This window comes from Pleurodeles waltl, unplaced genomic scaffold (genome assembly GCF_031143425.1).
Source record: "Pleurodeles waltl isolate 20211129_DDA unplaced genomic scaffold, aPleWal1.hap1.20221129 scaffold_107, whole genome shotgun sequence".
Lineage (NCBI taxonomy): Eukaryota > Metazoa > Chordata > Amphibia > Caudata > Salamandridae > Pleurodeles > Pleurodeles waltl.
The window spans coordinates 399,204-414,468 of NW_027149815.1; the positions used below are offsets into that span (position 1 = coordinate 399,204).

General features: G+C 43.6%; 16 non-coding genes across 16 annotated transcripts; 7 read left to right on the plus strand and 9 right to left on the minus strand.

Annotated features, from left to right (window-relative positions):
• Nucleotides 1-800: 800 nt before the first annotated feature.
• Nucleotides 801-872, minus strand: TRNAA-AGC (transfer RNA alanine (anticodon AGC)). Its single transcript has one exon. It is a non-coding gene; the product is annotated as a tRNA-Ala (tRNA).
• Nucleotides 873-1,546: 674 nt separating this feature from the next.
• TRNAM-CAU (transfer RNA methionine (anticodon CAU)) lies at nucleotides 1,547-1,619 on the plus strand. Its single transcript has one exon. It is a non-coding gene; the product is annotated as a tRNA-Met (tRNA).
• Nucleotides 1,620-2,064: 445 nt separating this feature from the next.
• On the minus strand, nucleotides 2,065-2,150 carry TRNAY-GUA (transfer RNA tyrosine (anticodon GUA)). Its single transcript is given in 2 exon segments — nucleotides 2,065-2,100; nucleotides 2,114-2,150. It is a non-coding gene; the product is annotated as a tRNA-Tyr (tRNA).
• A 785-nt stretch (nucleotides 2,151-2,935) lies between these two features.
• Nucleotides 2,936-3,007, minus strand: TRNAA-AGC (transfer RNA alanine (anticodon AGC)). The gene has a single exon. It is a non-coding gene; the product is annotated as a tRNA-Ala (tRNA).
• A 674-nt stretch (nucleotides 3,008-3,681) lies between these two features.
• TRNAM-CAU (transfer RNA methionine (anticodon CAU)) lies at nucleotides 3,682-3,754 on the plus strand. The gene has a single exon. It is a non-coding gene; the product is annotated as a tRNA-Met (tRNA).
• A 2,062-nt stretch (nucleotides 3,755-5,816) lies between these two features.
• On the plus strand, nucleotides 5,817-5,889 carry TRNAM-CAU (transfer RNA methionine (anticodon CAU)). The gene has a single exon. It is a non-coding gene; the product is annotated as a tRNA-Met (tRNA).
• Nucleotides 5,890-7,205: 1,316 nt separating this feature from the next.
• TRNAA-AGC (transfer RNA alanine (anticodon AGC)) lies at nucleotides 7,206-7,277 on the minus strand. Its single transcript has one exon. It is a non-coding gene; the product is annotated as a tRNA-Ala (tRNA).
• A 674-nt stretch (nucleotides 7,278-7,951) lies between these two features.
• Nucleotides 7,952-8,024, plus strand: TRNAM-CAU (transfer RNA methionine (anticodon CAU)). The gene has a single exon. It is a non-coding gene; the product is annotated as a tRNA-Met (tRNA).
• A 445-nt stretch (nucleotides 8,025-8,469) lies between these two features.
• On the minus strand, nucleotides 8,470-8,555 carry TRNAY-GUA (transfer RNA tyrosine (anticodon GUA)). Its single transcript is given in 2 exon segments — nucleotides 8,470-8,505; nucleotides 8,519-8,555. It is a non-coding gene; the product is annotated as a tRNA-Tyr (tRNA).
• Nucleotides 8,556-9,340: 785 nt separating this feature from the next.
• Nucleotides 9,341-9,412, minus strand: TRNAA-AGC (transfer RNA alanine (anticodon AGC)). The gene has a single exon. It is a non-coding gene; the product is annotated as a tRNA-Ala (tRNA).
• Nucleotides 9,413-10,086: 674 nt separating this feature from the next.
• TRNAM-CAU (transfer RNA methionine (anticodon CAU)) lies at nucleotides 10,087-10,159 on the plus strand. The gene has a single exon. It is a non-coding gene; the product is annotated as a tRNA-Met (tRNA).
• A 1,315-nt stretch (nucleotides 10,160-11,474) lies between these two features.
• On the minus strand, nucleotides 11,475-11,546 carry TRNAA-AGC (transfer RNA alanine (anticodon AGC)). The gene has a single exon. It is a non-coding gene; the product is annotated as a tRNA-Ala (tRNA).
• Nucleotides 11,547-12,220: 674 nt separating this feature from the next.
• Nucleotides 12,221-12,293, plus strand: TRNAM-CAU (transfer RNA methionine (anticodon CAU)). Its single transcript has one exon. It is a non-coding gene; the product is annotated as a tRNA-Met (tRNA).
• Nucleotides 12,294-12,738: 445 nt separating this feature from the next.
• TRNAY-GUA (transfer RNA tyrosine (anticodon GUA)) lies at nucleotides 12,739-12,824 on the minus strand. Its single transcript is given in 2 exon segments — nucleotides 12,739-12,774; nucleotides 12,788-12,824. It is a non-coding gene; the product is annotated as a tRNA-Tyr (tRNA).
• Nucleotides 12,825-13,609: 785 nt separating this feature from the next.
• On the minus strand, nucleotides 13,610-13,681 carry TRNAA-AGC (transfer RNA alanine (anticodon AGC)). The gene has a single exon. It is a non-coding gene; the product is annotated as a tRNA-Ala (tRNA).
• Nucleotides 13,682-14,355: 674 nt separating this feature from the next.
• TRNAM-CAU (transfer RNA methionine (anticodon CAU)) lies at nucleotides 14,356-14,428 on the plus strand. Its single transcript has one exon. It is a non-coding gene; the product is annotated as a tRNA-Met (tRNA).
• Nucleotides 14,429-15,265: the final 837 nt, after the last annotated feature.

Below are 15,265 nucleotides of genomic sequence, written 5' to 3' on the forward strand. Positions count from 1 at the left end.
TGAGCTATCGGAGGATTAGGCAGTACAGCTTTCCATGCTGCATTCATCTTTCTTTCAATAATGGTTGCGGCGGGAGTGGGGTGGGAGTACTGCAGTCTAATCTTGAAAATCATGAATATGACCTGCAGCTTGCTCTACAAATTGCCACTTCCTAGAGTGCATTCTCAGCTACATCTTATCACCATAAAGGGGGACTGCTTACCTACCTGAATGTGCTGTGCTGGCGTGAAGGAAAGCAGGGGACCTAGAATTAGAAATCCTACAGAAAGGAGTTTTCCTGAAAGGGCATGGGGCCGAGGAATCCACAGCCCTTTGGAAGCATTTCTGGCAAAAGGATGACAGCATGGGAACATGAAGGAAAGGACAGAAAGTTAGGAGAGTCATTACTCCGTACGGAGCATGAAGAACATGCATTTTTAATGCTTCTGTGAAAGGAACTGGAAAAGCAAAACCAGTAGATTAATGGACCATTCAGAAGGGATTAGGATGAAGAAAACATTCTGTTTTTCTTAAACCTTCTGGTAAGAGTCTCTGGTTTAGAGGAAGAATTCAAATAAATGACCAAGACAGCTGTGCCCGTTTTCTATACTAAGAATGCCAAGATAAATCACCACTTTGGTTTCTTATGGAAGCAAGATTATTTTTTTCTATAAACACGGGAAATGAGATAGCCCCATTTCAAAAGGTTTTGCAAGGCGAAGAAAGTGGGGTTCTGGCACCAGCTGCATGACATCTCACTTCCTTACTCATGATGCCAGCCTAGCTATCTGTCAAAAGGCAAGATTAGCATGGCGAAAAGCTGGAGATGCCGGGGATTGAACCCGGGGCCTCATACATGCTAAGCATGCGCTCTACCACTGAGCTACATCCCCACATCCTGTAGAGGGAGACCTTGCTCCACGCATGGAAACCTGGAATTCTATTGAATGTACATTCACCACATATGACACTGGAATGGGAAGCGTCAGGTGTGGAATTCCATATGATTTACAGCTGGATTTTCTAGCACCGTTTTTTATGGAATAAGGTTGACTCTAGAATGAATAATTCCCCACACACAACAGCTAGATGCAATCGAAAAAAGCCAGAGTATTCAAGGCAACTGGTTCAGGATACATCAAAGAAGGATATGGTTGAGTGCTGTTTCCACATCTTGTGAGATGACTTAAGGTACCCCTGCTCTTTTTGCAGGACACACAGCTATGTTACATTAGCATGTACAGTGTTGAGATCTAGATGCATCTACGGCTAGGGGCGGCATGTTAATTCTGGGTTTTAGTCCATTTCATTCTCAGTTATGTGGAGGAAAAAATGGCACGATCTTTCTTAGAGAGGTGAATGGTATGCCCTGATTTCTTTTGCATGGCTAAATGTATGGGGTGTGGGTTTAAGCACTGGGAAAGAGCAGTCTTCTGACCATTATAACTGCAGACGATTTTAATCCAGCGAGGCAACTGAAGTGTATTGATATTCCAACATGAGAACAGCATTTTTGCTACCTTCCCTCTTCATGGTGTGTAGACGCATTTGTTAGCGGTTTCAAGCAGCCTTCTTAGCGCAGTAGGCAGCGCGTCAGTCTCATAATCTGAAGGTCCTGAGTTCGATCCTCAGAGAGGGCATTGCAGTGTTTCTTTTGTCAAGAGAAACATCTCAGATTTTCTCCAAATCTGTAAACTATTCCTCCACATTGCATCTTGCTCAGTTTTAAGGAGTTGGTGTCTTTGTAGATTCCCTCTTTCATATCCATGGCCACTCATTGTAGGTGAGTTTTAGCTGGTTCGGCTGCCTAAACATCTACCTTGGTACAATGAAACTGGAAGTCTTCCAAGTGCCTTCATATATTTAGTCAAGGCTTTGGAATGAATTCTGATCTGCAGGTCCTTGTTTATTTCTCTTCCAACATCCCTCAGAAATGACTATGTGGTCAATTTCATTGGAAAGCAGAAGAAGTCTACCCTTCTGTCCTAGCATTTATTTGGAGCTAGGGAAATGTTTCTCAATCAGAGGGGCACATAATGTTTTAACAAGAGAGAAAGCAGCTATGGAAAACAAAAAAGGGGAAACTCCTCCGAGCCGGATTTGAACCAGCGACCTAAGGATTTCTGTTTCTCCACTACAGTCCTCCGCTCTCCCAACTGAGCTATCGGAGGATTAGGCAGTACAGCTTTCCATGCTGCATTCATCTTTCTTTCAATAATGGTTGCGGCGGGAGTGGGGTGGGAGTACTGCAGTCTAATCTTGAAAATCATGAATATGACCTGCAGCTTGCTCTACAAATTGCCACTTCCTAGAGTGCATTCTCAGCTACATCTTATCACCATAAAGGGGGACTGCTTACCTACCTGAATGTGCTGTGCTGGCGTGAAGGAAAGCAGGGGACCTAGAATTAGAAATCCTACAGAAAGGAGTTTTCCTGAAAGGGCATGGGGCCGAGGAATCCACAGCCCTTTGGAAGCATTTCTGGCAAAAGGATGACAGCATGGGAACATGAAGGAAAGGACAGAAAGTTAGGAGAGTCATTACTCCGTACGGAGCATGAAGAACATGCATTTTTAATGCTTCTGTGAAAGGAACTGGAAAAGCAAAACCAGTAGATTAATGGACCATTCAGAAGGGATTAGGATGAAGAAAACATTCTGTTTTTCTTAAACCTTCTGGTAAGAGTCTCTGGTTTAGAGGAAGAATTCAAATAAATGACCAAGACAGCTGTGCCCGTTTTCTATACTAAGAATGCCAAGATAAATCACCACTTTGGTTTCTTATGGAAGCAAGATAATTTTTTTCTATAAACACGGGAAATGAGATAGCCCCATTTCAAAAGGTTTTGCAAGGCGAGAAAGTGGGGTTCTGGCACCAGCTGCATGACATCTCACTTCCTTACTCATGATGCCAGCCTAGCTATCTGTCAAAAGGCAAGATTAGCATGGCGAAAAGCTGGAGATGCCGGGGATTGAACCCGGGGCCTCATACATGCTAAGCATGCGCTCTACCACTGAGCTACATCCCCACATCCTGTAGAGGGAGACCTTGCTCCACGCATGGAAACCTGGAATTCTATTGAATGTACATTCACCACATATGACACTGGAATGGGAAGCGTCAGGTGTGGAATTCCATATGATTTACAGCTGGATTTTCTAGCACCGTTTTTTATGGAATAAGGTTGACTCTAGAATGAATAATTCCCCACACACAACAGCTAGATGCAATCGAAAAAAGCCAGAGTATTCAAGGCAACTGGTTCAGGATACATCAAAGAAGGATATGGTTGAGTGCTGTTTCCACATCTTGTGAGATGACTTAAGGTACCCCTGCTCTTTTTGCAGGACACACAGCTATGTTACATTAGCATGTACAGTGTTGAGATCTAGATGCATCTACGGCTAGGGGCGGCATGTTAATTCTGGGTTTTAGTCCATTTCATTCTCAGTTATGTGGAGGAAAAAATGGCACGATCTTTCTTAGAGAGGTGAATGGTATGCCCTGATTTCTTTTGCATGGCTAAATGTATGGGGTGTGGGTTTAAGCACTGGGAAAGAGCAGTCTTCTGACCATTATAACTGCAGACGATTTTAATCCAGCGAGGCAACCGAAGTGTATTGATATTCCAACATGAGAACAGCATTTTTGCTACCTTCCCTCTTCATGGTGTGTAGACGCATTTGTTAGCGGTTTCAAGCAGCCTTCTTAGCGCAGTAGGCAGCGCGTCAGTCTCATAATCTGAAGGTCCTGAGTTCGATCCTCAGAGAGGGCATTGCAGTGTTTCTTTTGTCAAGAGAAACATCTCAGATTTTCTCCAAATCTGTAAACTATTCCTCCACATTGCATCTTGCTCAGTTTTAAGGAGTTGGTGTCTTTGTAGATTCCCTCTTTCATATCCATGGCCACTCATTGTAGGTGAGTTTTAGCTGGTTCGGCTGCCGAAACATCTACCTTGGTACAATGAAACTGGAAGTCTTCCAAGTGCCTTCATATATTTAGTCAAGGCTTTGGAATGAATTCTGATCTGCAGGTCCTTGTTTATTTCTCTTCCAACATCCCTCAGAAATGACTATGTGGTCAATTTCATTGGAAAGCAGAAGAAGTCTACCCTTCTGTCCTAGCATTTATTTGGAGCTAGGGAAATGTTTCTCAATCAGAGGGGCACATAATGTTTTAACAAGAGAGAAAGCAGCTATGGAAAACAAAAAAGGGGAAACTCCTCCGAGCCGGATTGAACCAGCGACATAAGGATTTCTGTTTCTCCACTACAGTCCTCCGCTCTCCCAACTGAGCTATCGGAGGATTAGGCAGTACAGCTTTCCATGCTGCATTCATCTTTCTTTCAATAATGGTTGCGGCGGGAGTGGGGTGGGAGTACTGCAGTCTAATCTTGAAAATCATGAATATGACCTGCAGCTTGCTCTACAAATTGCCACTTCCTAGAGTGCATTCTCAGCTACATCTTATCACCATAAAGGGGGACTGCTTACCTACCTGAATGTGCTGTGCTGGCGTGAAGGAAAGCAGGGGACCTAGAATTAGAAATCCTACAGAAAGGAGTTTTCCTGAAAGGGCATGGGGCCGAGGAATCCACAGCCCTTTGGAAGCATTTCTGGCAAAAGGATGACAGCATGGGAACATGAAGGAAAGGACAGAAAGTTAGGAGAGTCATTACTCCGTACGGAGCATGAAGAACATGCATTTTTAATGCTTCTGTGAAAGGAACTGGAAAAGCAAAACCAGTAGATTAATGGACCATTCAGAAGGGATTAGGATGAAGAAAACATTCTGTTTTTCTTAAACCTTCTGGTAAGAGTCTCTGGTTTAGAGGAAGAATTCAAATAAATGACCAAGACAGCTGTGCCCGTTTTCTATACTAAGAATGCCAAGATAAATCACCACTTTGGTTTCTTATGGAAGCAAGATTATTTTTTTCTATAAACACGGGAAATGAGATAGCCCCATTTCAAAAGGTTTTGCAAGGCGAAGAAAGTGGGGTTCTGGCACCAGCTGCATGACATCTCACTTCCTTACTCATGATGCCAGCCTAGCTATCTGTCAAAAGGCAAGATTAGCATGGCGAAAAGCTGGAGATGCCGGGGATTGAACCCGGGGACTCATACATGCTAAGCATGCGCTCTACCACTGAGCTACATCCCCACATCCTGTAGATGGAGACCTTGCTCCACGCATGGAAACCTGGAATTCTATTGAATGTACATTCACCACATATGACACTGGAATGGGAAGCGTCAGGTGTGGAATTCCATATGATTTACAGCTGGATTTTCTAGCACCGTTTTTTATGGAATAAGGTTGAATCTAGAATGAATAATTCCCCACACACAACAGCTAGATGCAATCGAAAAAAGCCAGAGTATTCAAGGCAACTGGTTCAGGATACATCAAAGAAGGATATGGTTGAGTGCTGTTTCCACATCTTGTGAGATGACTTAAGGTACCCCTGCTCTTTTTGCAGGACACACAGCTATGTTACATTAGCATGTACAGTGTTGAGATCTAGATGCATCTACGGCTAGGGGCGGCATGTTAATTCTGGGTTTTAGTCCATTTCATTCTCAGTTATGTGGAGGAAAAAATGGCACGATCTTTCTTAGAGAGGTGAATGGTATGCCCTGATTTCTTTTGCATGGCTAAATGTATGGGGTGTGGGTTTAAGCACTGGGAAAGAGCAGTCTTCTGACCATTATAACTGCAGCCGATTTTAATCCAGCGAGGCAACCGAAGTGTATTGATATTCCAACATGAGAACAGCATTTTTGCTACCTTCCCTCTTCATGGTGTGTAGACGCATTTGTTAGCGGTTTCAAGCAGCCTTCTTAGCGCAGTAGGCAGCGCGTCAGTCTCATAATCTGAAGGTCCTGAGTTCGATCCTCAGAGAGGGCATTGCAGTGTTTCTTTTGTCAAGAGAAACATCTCAGATTTTCTCCAAATCTGTAAACTATTCCTCCACATTGCATCTTGCTCAGTTTTAAGGAGTTGGTGTCTTTGTAGATTCCCTCTTTCATATCCATGGCCACTCATTGTAGGTGAGTTTTAGCTGGTTCGGCTGCCGAAACATCTACCTTGGTACAATGAAACTGGAAGTCTTCCAAGTGCCTTCATATATTTAGTCAAGGCTTTGGAATGAATTCTGATCTGCAGGTCCTTGTTTATTTCTCTTCCAACATCCCTCAGAAATGACTATGTGGTCAATTTCATTGGAAAGCAGAAGAAGTCTACCCTTCTGTCCTAGCATTTATTTGGAGCTAGGGAAATGTTTCTCAATCAGAGGGGCACATAATGTTTTAACAAGAGAGAAAGCAGCTATGGAAAACAAAAAAGGGGAAACTCCTCCGAGCCGGATTGAACCAGCGACATAAGGATTTCTGTTTCTCCACTACAGTCCTCCGCTCTCCCAACTGAGCTATCGGAGGATTAGGCAGTACAGCTTTCCATGCTGCATTCATCTTTCTTTCAATAATGGTTGCGGCGGGAGTGGGGTGGGAGTACTGCAGTCTAATCTTGAAAATCATGAATATGACCTGCAGCTTGCTCTACAAATTGCCACTTCCTAGAGTGCATTCTCAGCTACATCTTATCACCATAAAGGGGGACTGCTTACCTACCTGAATGTGCTGTGCTGGCGTGAAGGAAAGCAGGGGACCTAGAATTAGAAATCCTACAGAAAGGAGTTTTCCTGAAAGGGCATGGGGCCGAGGAATCCACAGCCCTTTGGAAGCATTTCTGGCAAAAGGATGACAGCATGGGAACATGAAGGAAAGGACAGAAAGTTAGGAGAGTCATTACTCCGTACGGAGCATGAAGAACATGCATTTTTAATGCTTCTGTGAAAGGAACTGGAAAAGCAAAACCAGTAGATTAATGGACCATTCAGAAGGGATTAGGATGAAGAAAACATTCTGTTTTTCTTAAACCTTCTGGTAAGAGTCTCTGGTTTAGAGGAAGAATTCAAATAAATGACCAAGACAGCTGTGCCCGTTTTCTATACTAAGAATGCCAAGATAAATCACCACTTTGGTTTCTTATGGAAGCAAGATTATTTTTTTCTATAAACACGGGAAATGAGATAGCCCCATTTCAAAAGGTTTTGCAAGGCGAAGAAAGTGGGGTTCTGGCACCAGCTGCATGACATCTCACTTCCTTACTCATGATGCCAGCCTAGCTATCTGTCAAAAGGCAAGATTAGCATGGCGAAAAGCTGGAGATGCCGGGGATTGAACCCGGGGCCTCATACATGCTAAGCATGCGCTCTACCACTGAGCTACATCCCCACATCCTGTAGAGGGAGACCTTGCTCCACGCATGGAAACCTGGAATTCTATTGAATGTACATTCACCACATATGACACTGGAATGGGAAGCGTCAGGTGTGGAATTCCATATGATTTACAGCTGGATTTTCTAGCACCGTTTTTTATGGAATAAGGTTGACTCTAGAATGAATAATTCCCCACACACAACAGCTAGATGCAATCGAAAAAAGCCAGAGTATTCAAGGCAACTGGTTCAGGATACATCAAAGAAGGATATGGTTGAGTGCTGTTTCCACATCTTGTGAGATGACTTAAGGTACCCCTGCTCTTTTTGCAGGACACACAGCTATGTTACATTAGCATGTACAGTGTTGAGATCTAGATGCATCTACGGCTAGGGGCGGCATGTTAATTCTGGGTTTTAGTCCATTTCATTCTCAGTTATGTGGAGGAAAAAATGGCACGATCTTTCTTAGAGAGGTGAATGGTATGCCCTGATTTCTTTTGCATGGCTAAATGTATGGGGTGTGGGTTTAAGCACTGGGAAAGAGCAGTCTTCTGACCATTATAACTGCAGACGATTTTAATCCAGCGAGGCAACTGAAGTGTATTGATATTCCAACATGAGAACAGCATTTTTGCTACCTTCCCTCTTCATGGTGTGTAGACGCATTTGTTAGCGGTTTCAAGCAGCCTTCTTAGCGCAGTAGGCAGCGCGTCAGTCTCATAATCTGAAGGTCCTGAGTTCGATCCTCAGAGAGGGCATTGCAGTGTTTCTTTTGTCAAGAGAAACATCTCAGATTTTCTCCAAATCTGTAAACTATTCCTCCACATTGCATCTTGCTCAGTTTTAAGGAGTTGGTGTCTTTGTAGATTCCCTCTTTCATATCCATGGCCACTCATTGTAGGTGAGTTTTAGCTGGTTCGGCTGCCTAAACATCTACCTTGGTACAATGAAACTGGAAGTCTTCCAAGTGCCTTCATATATTTAGTCAAGGCTTTGGAATGAATTCTGATCTGCAGGTCCTTGTTTATTTCTCTTCCAACATCCCTCAGAAATGACTATGTGGTCAATTTCATTGGAAAGCAGAAGAAGTCTACCCTTCTGTCCTAGCATTTATTTGGAGCTAGGGAAATGTTTCTCAATCAGAGGGGCACATAATGTTTTAACAAGAGAGAAAGCAGCTATGGAAAACAAAAAAGGGGAAACTCCTCCGAGCCGGATTTGAACCAGCGACCTAAGGATTTCTGTTTCTCCACTACAGTCCTCCGCTCTCCCAACTGAGCTATCGGAGGATTAGGCAGTACAGCTTTCCATGCTGCATTCATCTTTCTTTCAATAATGGTTGCGGCGGGAGTGGGGTGGGAGTACTGCAGTCTAATCTTGAAAATCATGAATATGACCTGCAGCTTGCTCTACAAATTGCCACTTCCTAGAGTGCATTCTCAGCTACATCTTATCACCATAAAGGGGGACTGCTTACCTACCTGAATGTGCTGTGCTGGCGTGAAGGAAAGCAGGGGACCTAGAATTAGAAATCCTACAGAAAGGAGTTTTCCTGAAAGGGCATGGGGCCGAGGAATCCACAGCCCTTTGGAAGCATTTCTGGCAAAAGGATGACAGCATGGGAACATGAAGGAAAGGACAGAAAGTTAGGAGAGTCATTACTCCGTACGGAGCATGAAGAACATGCATTTTTAATGCTTCTGTGAAAGGAACTGGAAAAGCAAAACCAGTAGATTAATGGACCATTCAGAAGGGATTAGGATGAAGAAAACATTCTGTTTTTCTTAAACCTTCTGGTAAGAGTCTCTGGTTTAGAGGAAGAATTCAAATAAATGACCAAGACAGCTGTGCCCGTTTTCTATACTAAGAATGCCAAGATAAATCACCACTTTGGTTTCTTATGGAAGCAAGATAATTTTTTTCTATAAACACGGGAAATGAGATAGCCCCATTTCAAAAGGTTTTGCAAGGCGAGAAAGTGGGGTTCTGGCACCAGCTGCATGACATCTCACTTCCTTACTCATGATGCCAGCCTAGCTATCTGTCAAAAGGCAAGATTAGCATGGCGAAAAGCTGGAGATGCCGGGGATTGAACCCGGGGCCTCATACATGCTAAGCATGCGCTCTACCACTGAGCTACATCCCCACATCCTGTAGAGGGAGACCTTGCTCCACGCATGGAAACCTGGAATTCTATTGAATGTACATTCACCACATATGACACTGGAATGGGAAGCGTCAGGTGTGGAATTCCATATGATTTACAGCTGGATTTTCTAGCACCGTTTTTTATGGAATAAGGTTGACTCTAGAATGAATAATTCCCCACACACAACAGCTAGATGCAATCGAAAAAAGCCAGAGTATTCAAGGCAACTGGTTCAGGATACATCAAAGAAGGATATGGTTGAGTGCTGTTTCCACATCTTGTGAGATGACTTAAGGTACCCCTGCTCTTTTTGCAGGACACACAGCTATGTTACATTAGCATGTACAGTGTTGAGATCTAGATGCATCTACGGCTAGGGGCGGCATGTTAATTCTGGGTTTTAGTCCATTTCATTCTCAGTTATGTGGAGGAAAAAATGGCACGATCTTTCTTAGAGAGGTGAATGGTATGCCCTGATTTCTTTTGCATGGCTAAATGTATGGGGTGTGGGTTTAAGCACTGGGAAAGAGCAGTCTTCTGACCATTATAACTGCAGACGATTTTAATCCAGCGAGGCAACCGAAGTGTATTGATATTCCAACATGAGAACAGCATTTTTGCTACCTTCCCTCTTCATGGTGTGTAGACGCATTTGTTAGCGGTTTCAAGCAGCCTTCTTAGCGCAGTAGGCAGCGCGTCAGTCTCATAATCTGAAGGTCCTGAGTTCGATCCTCAGAGAGGGCATTGCAGTGTTTCTTTTGTCAAGAGAAACATCTCAGATTTTCTCCAAATCTGTAAACTATTCCTCCACATTGCATCTTGCTCAGTTTTAAGGAGTTGGTGTCTTTGTAGATTCCCTCTTTCATATCCATGGCCACTCATTGTAGGTGAGTTTTAGCTGGTTCGGCTGCCGAAACATCTACCTTGGTACAATGAAACTGGAAGTCTTCCAAGTGCCTTCATATATTTAGTCAAGGCTTTGGAATGAATTCTGATCTGCAGGTCCTTGTTTATTTCTCTTCCAACATCCCTCAGAAATGACTATGTGGTCAATTTCATTGGAAAGCAGAAGAAGTCTACCCTTCTGTCCTAGCATTTATTTGGAGCTAGGGAAATGTTTCTCAATCAGAGGGGCACATAATGTTTTAACAAGAGAGAAAGCAGCTATGGAAAACAAAAAAGGGGAAACTCCTCCGAGCCGGATTGAACCAGCGACATAAGGATTTCTGTTTCTCCACTACAGTCCTCCGCTCTCCCAACTGAGCTATCGGAGGATTAGGCAGTACAGCTTTCCATGCTGCATTCATCTTTCTTTCAATAATGGTTGCGGCGGGAGTGGGGTGGGAGTACTGCAGTCTAATCTTGAAAATCATGAATATGACCTGCAGCTTGCTCTACAAATTGCCACTTCCTAGAGTGCATTCTCAGCTACATCTTATCACCATAAAGGGGGACTGCTTACCTACCTGAATGTGCTGTGCTGGCGTGAAGGAAAGCAGGGGACCTAGAATTAGAAATCCTACAGAAAGGAGTTTTCCTGAAAGGGCATGGGGCCGAGGAATCCACAGCCCTTTGGAAGCATTTCTGGCAAAAGGATGACAGCATGGGAACATGAAGGAAAGGACAGAAAGTTAGGAGAGTCATTACTCCGTACGGAGCATGAAGAACATGCATTTTTAATGCTTCTGTGAAAGGAACTGGAAAAGCAAAACCAGTAGATTAATGGACCATTCAGAAGGGATTAGGATGAAGAAAACATTCTGTTTTTCTTAAACCTTCTGGTAAGAGTCTCTGGTTTAGAGGAAGAATTCAAATAAATGACCAAGACAGCTGTGCCCGTTTTCTATACTAAGAATGCCAAGATAAATCACCACTTTGGTTTCTTATGGAAGCAAGATTATTTTTTTCTATAAACACGGGAAATGAGATAGCCCCATTTCAAAAGGTTTTGCAAGGCGAGAAAGTGGGGTTCTGGCACCAGCTGCATGACATCTCACTTCCTTACTCATGATGCCAGCCTAGCTATCTGTCAAAAGGCAAGATTAGCATGGCGAAAAGCTGGAGATGCCGGGGATTGAACCCGGGGCCTCATACATGCTAAGCATGCGCTCTACCACTGAGCTACATCCCCACATCCTGTAGAGGGAGACCTTGCTCCACGCATGGAAACCTGGAATTCTATTGAATGTACATTCACCACATATGACACTGGAATGGGAAGCGTCAGGTGTGGAATTCCATATGATTTACAGCTGGATTTTCTAGCACCGTTTTTTATGGAATAAGGTTGACTCTAGAATGAATAATTCCCCACACACAACAGCTAGATGCAATCGAAAAAAGCCAGAGTATTCAAGGCAACTGGTTCAGGATACATCAAAGAAGGATATGGTTGAGTGCTGTTTCCACATCTTGTGAGATGACTTAAGGTACCCCTGCTCTTTTTGCAGGACACACAGCTATGTTACATTAGCATGTACAGTGTTGAGATCTAGATGCATCTACGGCTAGGGGCGGCATGTTAATTCTGGGTTTTAGTCCATTTCATTCTCAGTTATGTGGAGGAAAAAATGGCACGATCTTTCTTAGAGAGGTGAATGGTATGCCCTGATTTCTTTTGCATGGCTAAATGTATGGGGTGTGGGTTTAAGCACTGGGAAAGAGCAGTCTTCTGACCATTATAACTGCAGACGATTTTAATCCAGCGAGGCAACTGAAGTGTATTGATATTCCAACATGAGAACAGCATTTTTGCTACCTTCCCTCTTCATGGTGTGTAGACGCATTTGTTAGCGGTTTCAAGCAGCCTTCTTAGCGCAGTAGGCAGCGCGTCAGTCTCATAATCTGAAGGTCCTGAGTTCGATCCTCAGAGAGGGCATTGCAGTGTTTCTTTTGTCAAGAGAAACATCTCAGATTTTCTCCAAATCTGTAAACTATTCCTCCACATTGCATCTTGCTCAGTTTTAAGGAGTTGGTGTCTTTGTAGATTCCCTCTTTCATATCCATGGCCACTCATTGTAGGTGAGTTTTAGCTGGTTCGGCTGCCTAAACATCTACCTTGGTACAATGAAACTGGAAGTCTTCCAAGTGCCTTCATATATTTAGTCAAGGCTTTGGAATGAATTCTGATCTGCAGGTCCTTGTTTATTTCTCTTCCAACATCCCTCAGAAATGACTATGTGGTCAATTTCATTGGAAAGCAGAAGAAGTCTACCCTTCTGTCCTAGCATTTATTTGGAGCTAGGGAAATGTTTCTCAATCAGAGGGGCACATAATGTTTTAACAAGAGAGAAAGCAGCTATGGAAAACAAAAAAGGGGAAACTCCTCCGAGCCGGATTTGAACCAGCGACCTAAGGATTTCTGTTTCTCCACTACAGTCCTCCGCTCTCCCAACTGAGCTATCGGAGGATTAGGCAGTACAGCTTTCCATGCTGCATTCATCTTTCTTTCAATAATGGTTGCGGCGGGAGTGGGGTGGGAGTACTGCAGTCTAATCTTGAAAATCATGAATATGACCTGCAGCTTGCTCTACAAATTGCCACTTCCTAGAGTGCATTCTCAGCTACATCTTATCACCATAAAGGGGGACTGCTTACCTACCTGAATGTGCTGTGCTGGCGTGAAGGAAAGCAGGGGACCTAGAATTAGAAATCCTACAGAAAGGAGTTTTCCTGAAAGGGCATGGGGCCGAGGAATCCACAGCCCTTTGGAAGCATTTCTGGCAAAAGGATGACAGCATGGGAACATGAAGGAAAGGACAGAAAGTTAGGAGAGTCATTACTCCGTACGGAGCATGAAGAACATGCATTTTTAATGCTTCTGTGAAAGGAACTGGAAAAGCAAAACCAGTAGATTAATGGACCATTCAGAAGGGATTAGGATGAAGAAAACATTCTGTTTTTCTTAAACCTTCTGGTAAGAGTCTCTGGTTTAGAGGAAGAATTCAAATAAATGACCAAGACAGCTGTGCCCGTTTTCTATACTAAGAATGCCAAGATAAATCACCACTTTGGTTTCTTATGGAAGCAAGATAATTTTTTTCTATAAACACGGGAAATGAGATAGCCCCATTTCAAAAGGTTTTGCAAGGCGAGAAAGTGGGGTTCTGGCACCAGCTGCATGACATCTCACTTCCTTACTCATGATGCCAGCCTAGCTATCTGTCAAAAGGCAAGATTAGCATGGCGAAAAGCTGGAGATGCCGGGGATTGAACCCGGGGCCTCATACATGCTAAGCATGCGCTCTACCACTGAGCTACATCCCCACATCCTGTAGAGGGAGACCTTGCTCCACGCATGGAAACCTGGAATTCTATTGAATGTACATTCACCACATATGACACTGGAATGGGAAGCGTCAGGTGTGGAATTCCATATGATTTACAGCTGGATTTTCTAGCACCGTTTTTTATGGAATAAGGTTGACTCTAGAATGAATAATTCCCCACACACAACAGCTAGATGCAATCGAAAAAAGCCAGAGTATTCAAGGCAACTGGTTCAGGATACATCAAAGAAGGATATGGTTGAGTGCTGTTTCCACATCTTGTGAGATGACTTAAGGTACCCCTGCTCTTTTTGCAGGACACACAGCTATGTTACATTAGCATGTACAGTGTTGAGATCTAGATGCATCTACGGCTAGGGGCGGCATGTTAATTCTGGGTTTTAGTCCATTTCATTCTCAGTTATGTGGAGGAAAAAATGGCACGATCTTTCTTAGAGAGGTGAATGGTATGCCCTGATTTCTTTTGCATGGCTAAATGTATGGGGTGTGGGTTTAAGCACTGGGAAAGAGCAGTCTTCTGACCATTATAACTGCAGACGATTTTAATCCAGCGAGGCAACCGAAGTGTATTGATATTCCAACATGAGAACAGCATTTTTGCTACCTTCCCTCTTCATGGTGTGTAGACGCATTTGTTAGCGGTTTCAAGCAGCCTTCTTAGCGCAGTAGGCAGCGCGTCAGTCTCATAATCTGAAGGTCCTGAGTTCGATCCTCAGAGAGGGCATTGCAGTGTTTCTTTTGTCAAGAGAAACATCTCAGATTTTCTCCAAATCTGTAAACTATTCCTCCACATTGCATCTTGCTCAGTTTTAAGGAGTTGGTGTCTTTGTAGATTCCCTCTTTCATATCCATGGCCACTCATTGTAGGTGAGTTTTAGCTGGTTCGGCTGCCGAAACATCTACCTTGGTACAATGAAACTGGAAGTCTTCCAAGTGCCTTCATATATTTAGTCAAGGCTTTGGAATGAATTCTGATCTGCAGGTCCTTGTTTATTTCTCTTCCAACATCCCTCAGAAATGACTATGTGGTCAATTTCATTGGAAAGCAGAAGAAGTCTACCCTTCTGTCCTAGCATTTATTTGGAGCTAGGGAAATGTTTCTCAATCAGAGGGGCACATAATGTTTTAACAAGAGAGAAAGCAGCTATGGAAAACAAAAAAGGGGAAACTCCTCCGAGCCGGATTGAACCAGCGACATAAGGATTTCTGTTTCTCCACTACAGTCCTCCGCTCTCCCAACTGAGCTATCGGAGGATTAGGCAGTACAGCTTTCCATGCTGCATTCATCTTTCTTTCAATAATGGTTGCGGCGGGAGTGGGGTGGGAGTACTGCAGTCTAATCTTGAAAATCATGAATATGACCTGCAGCTTGCTCTACAAATTGCCACTTCCTAGAGTGCATTCTCAGCTACATCTTATCACCATAAAGGGGGACTGCTTACCTACCTGAATGTGCTGTGCTGGCGTGAAGGAAAGCAGGGGACCTAGAATTAGAAATCCTACAGAAAGGAGTTTTCCTGAAAGGGCATGGGGCCGAGGAATCCACAGCCCTTTGGAAGCA